The sequence below is a fragment of the Cebus imitator genome, unplaced genomic scaffold (assembly GCF_001604975.1).
Source record: "Cebus imitator isolate Cc_AM_T3 unplaced genomic scaffold, Cebus_imitator-1.0 Scaffold238, whole genome shotgun sequence".
Lineage (NCBI taxonomy): Eukaryota > Metazoa > Chordata > Mammalia > Primates > Cebidae > Cebus > Cebus imitator.
In genome coordinates, this window is record NW_016107553.1 from 65,504 (window position 1) to 70,455 (window position 4,952).

Below are 4,952 nucleotides of genomic sequence, written 5' to 3' on the forward strand. Positions count from 1 at the left end.
AAGTTCTCGTGTTGTGTTTTTCAGCTCCATCAATTCACTCATATTGCTTTCTAAGTTTTCCATTCTCGTTAGCATTTTGTCAAATCTTTTTTCAAAGTTCTTTGTTTCTTTACATTGGGTTAGAAGATGTTCTTTTAGTTCACAGAAGTTTCTTACTACCCACCTTCTGAAGTCTGATTCTGTCATTTCATCATACTCATTCTCCATCCAACCTTTTCCCTTGCTGGTGAGGAGTTGTGATCCCTTGTAGGAGGAGAAGTGTTCTGGTTTCGGGTGTTTTCATCCTTTTTGCACTGGTTTCTTCCCATTTTTATGGATTTATCTACCTGTCATCTTTGTAGTTGCTGACTTTCAGATTGGGTCTCTGAGTGGACGTCTAGTGTGTTGATGATGAGGTTATTTCTGTTTCTTAGTTTTCCTTCGGACAGTCTGGCCCCTTTGCTGTCAGACTACTAAGGTTCATTCCAGGCCCTGCTTGCCTGGGGATTGCCTGCAGCGGCTGCAGAACAGTAAGGGTTGCTACCAGTTTCTTCTTCTGCTATCTTTGTCCCAGAAGGATACCTGCCAAATGTCAGTCTGATCTCTCCTTTATCAGGTGACTCTTTGGATATAAAGGGGTCAGGGAGCTGCTGGAGGAGACAGTCTGTCTTTTACAGGAGCTCAAGTGCTGAGCTGTGAGCTCTATTGTTCTTTCAGAGCTGCTGGGCAGGTACATTTAGGTCTGCTGCCGCAGAACTCATAAACCGCTTTTTGTTCCCAGGTGCTCTGTCCCAGGGAGTTAGGGCTTTATTTATGAGCTTCTGTTGTGCTGCTGCCTTTTTCTTGTTTTTCAGGGCTGCCCTGCCCAGCAAGGAGGCAGCCTAGTCACTGTCTGCCTGAAGAGGCTTTGCTGAGCTGCTGTGGGCTCCACCCAGCTGCCCTGTGAACTTCCCTGCAGTCTTGTTTATATGGGCGTAGTTAGCACTGTCTCGGCAATGGTGGCCCACCTCTGTATTGGCGGACTCTCTCTGTAATGCCAGGTTGCCTCGGCAATGGTGGATTGCCTTGGCAACAGCAATGGTGGGTTGCCTTGGCAACAACAGGCTGCCTCAACAATGGCGGACTACTTCCTTATTGGTAGAATTCCTCTGTAATGGCAGATGCCCCTCTCCCACAGAGCTGGACCATACTGGGTTCAGCTGTGCTTGTTGTGAAACTATCAATCCAGAGAGTTTCTGATTGCTGTTCTTTTGTTGGGGTGGGACCAGCCGAGCCTGATCACCTGGCTCCCTGCCTCAGAGCTTTTTTTTTTTTTTTTCTTTTTTATCTCAGGTGTTCCAGTCGCCTGTTGAAGGGGCACTGGGATCTGTGTCCCGTGTGACCTACTGCGCCGGCTTAAACAGCAGTACTGAGATTCGTGGCACTTTTTTGCTCAGGAGTCTCCTGGCCTGGCTCCCTGTTCAGTCCCCTCTTCAATCAGATGAATGTGCAGCTTCCCAGGGCTCCAATCGACAGCCAAAGGGGTACCCAGACCAGTGTATTTTGTATGGAGAACCGCCGGCCGGGCTGCTGACAAAGCAGCCGCAGCGGGCAAAGCAGCCCTGCCGATCAAAAGAACCGCACTGGCCAAAACAGCCTCGCTGGCGACCCGTGGGTCTCCTTCACCTGGGAATCTCCTGGTCCATGGGCTATAAAAATGCAGTGTCCACTCACCTTCTGCGCTTTCACTGGGAGCTGCAATCCTGAGCTGTTCCTAAACGGCCACCTTGGATCGAACCACTTCTAGAGTTCTTTTAGTGGTAGTGAGATGCCCCACAGTGTACACTCAGAAATGTATTCAACTACTGTTCAGGCATACCTACAGATATTGTAGGTTCAGTTCCAGACCATCTTCATAAAGTGACTATTGCAATAAAGCAAGTCACACACATTTTCCGATTTCCCAGTGCATATAAAAGTTATATTATGCTGTAGTCTATTAATAGTGCAATAGCACTTGTCTACAATATGTACATTCCTTATCTATAAAATTCTTGGCCAGGCACGGTGGCTCATGCCTATAATCCCAGCACTTTGGGAGATTGAGGTGGGTGGATCACAAGGTCAGGAGTCCAGCCGCACCGGGCAAAGCAGCCCTGCCAACCGTAAGAGCCTGGGCAGCATGGTGAAACCCCATCTCAACTAAAAATACAAAAATTAGGGATGGTGGTGCGTGCCTGTAGTCCCAGCTACCTGGGAGGCTGAGGCAGGAGAATTGCTTGAACCGGGGAGGCAGAGGTTGTAGTGAGCTGTGAAAGCGCCATTGCAGTCCAGCCTGGGCGACGGAGTCAGCTCAGCTCTTTCAAGAAGAGTCTCCACTCCTCCTCCTGCAGGACAGTGAGGGCCATGATAACCCCTGCCTGAAGCAGTTTGAGCTTCAGGGGGCCCTTGTCATTAAAAGTGACCGTAGCTCTTAGTATGCTTAACAAGTCTCTCCCCAAAAGGGGTAAAGGGAAGTGTGGCATGTACAAAAACTGATGCATGATCTCATGGCCTCCTACCAAACAGGTTCATGGTAGGCAAAAGGTTTGTTTCTCTGAGACTCTGGTTGTTCCAATTATATTTATTGTCATGCTGGACAATGGGACTATAGGCTGGGTTACCACCAAGTGCTCTGCTCCTATGTTGATAAGGAAATTAATGTTCTTCATCCCCCATTTTGTTATCTTGACCATAGGCTCTTTGTGGGTGGATGAGCCTGGTCCTCTTCAGTCCAGTATTCCTTCAGATAGGGTGAATAGGGTTCCTTCTCCCTCTGCAGTGGCTCCTCATTCCTCACCTTCCTGTTTTTTTCTTTGAGGACGTTTACTTTTCCAGTGCTCCATCTCCTTACAATAAGCACATTGTTTTTTCAGTAGAGGCTGGCTCCCAGGCTGGGCCCATCTGTTCGGACCCCCACTTCCCTCACTCCCTGAGGGAGGTTTTCCCCATGGCTGTGTCTATTATGTCAGGATTGGCTGTGGCTAGCAGGTGAGCATTCTGCTTGGCCTGTCATTCATCCTCTCTGTGAGCTGTTCTGCGGTTAGTAAAAACCTGATGTGCTACTTCCAGCAGCTGAGCAGGACTCATAGTCACAAACCCAATCTGTTTCTGGAGCTTTTTCCTAATGTCCTCAGCACTTTGCATAACCAGGGTTATATTGACCATTGTCTGGTGTTTAGGGCTCTCTGGGTCAAATGGGGTGTACATCTGAAAAGCCTCACCTAGCCTTTCATAGAACCACCCAGGGCTCTCATCCTTTTCCTACTTAACCTCTAACACCTTCTGAAGGTTGGTTGTTTTTTGAGACCCTCTCTTCAGTCCCTCCATGAGGGCCTTTCTATATTGGAGTATGTTCTCCATATTCTCATGCTCTTTGGGGTCCCAATGGGGGTCCATGGTGGGCAAATGTATCTTAGCATACTCCTGAGGGTTCTGAAAATCGCTTGGGGCACTCTCCAGTGAATTGGTGGCTTCCTGGGGTGCTCTCCACCTCTGGTCTGTGTTGAAGAAGGTCCATAAGCAGTTAGTGACAATCAGCCCAAGTGGGGTTATGTGTTTGGATAATAGTTTGCATTAAATCTATCATGGCTTGTGGCCTCTTTGTATATGTGGGAGTGTTCTGTTTCCAATTAAATAGGTCAGTAGTGGTAAAGGGCTGGTACACGTATGTCCATCTCTCCCTGGTGGGGCACATTTTTCTTCCCTTTTGGGTGGCCTGGGGTTCTGGGACTCAGTGGTCATTGTGGTGCTGTGGGCTCTAGCCCCTCTTCCCTATAGGGGAGAGTTTCCAGTGGAGCTGGAGGCACCCTAGGGACAGGTGTTGCTTCTTCTAGCCAATTATTTTCTGATTCTGGGTCCACTAAAGCCTTAGGCTTCTGCTTCTTCTGGAAATTGGAGTGTGAATCTCCTTTTCCTAACTGTCCCTTTGTTACAAGCACTGCTGAAGCCTGTCCTCTTAGCCACTGTGAGGGGTTCAGCACTAGTTGAAGCCAGCTATCTGTAGGGGAACTGGTCTGGATATCCCAGCTCACCTGTAGCCTAATGCCATACTCACTTCACCTGTCACTGGCCACCCCCTCATGGTAGTGTCAAACCCTTTTGGGTTAAGGTTGGTACAAAACAGCAACATGGTCTGCAACTTAGTCATGTGAGGTGTACTATGGAACCATGGCTCAAAGCACACTTTTGCTTTGGACTGAGAGGGGGAGCCAGAGCTCTCCACTTGATGCTTGTCTCAATCTTGCACTTGCTCACACTTGCACACTCCTCCCACCAGCCAAATCAGAAACAGAAACAAACTTATGTTGCCAGAACTGGCTTACAAGGAAACAAAATTGAATAAGAACCAAAGTATCAAAGTCAGCACTCCATGGGTGATCAGGCCACACTTACACTCAGAGGTCATGGACAAAGTTTGAAGCAAGCTTTCAGGGTCGACCTTACTGTGTTTCAGTTGTCTGGATGCCACATAGTGTTGGTTCCTTCCTGGTGTTCAACCGCTATGCTGATCACCACGGGGGTCTGCCTGGTCTCGCCTCAGTGAGGCTGTCCACTGAGAAAGTGAAAATGCTCTCTCAGAGGTGCCCTTAGAACTTGTGTCACCTGAGCTAAACAGAGCCTCCCACAGGGATGCTCTGCAGGGCAGGCCAAAGCTGCCTAAGAGGCTGTTCTGGTTGTTGGCCAAAGCAATTTTTGCCTCCTGGTCAGGGAACCAGAAATGTAGCAGGACAGGTACGGATCCAAGATGGCCGTTTAGGAACAGCTCAGGATCGCAGCTCCCAGTGAAAGCGCAGAGGGTGAGTGGACGCCGCGTTTTTATTGCCCACAGACCAGGAAACTCCCGGGCAGAGGTGCTCCACGGTTGCCAGCGCGGCTGTTTCGGCCAGCGCGGCTGTGCCGGCCAGCGCCGGCCAGCGCCGCTGCTTTGCCCCGCGCGGCTGCTTTGTCGGCGC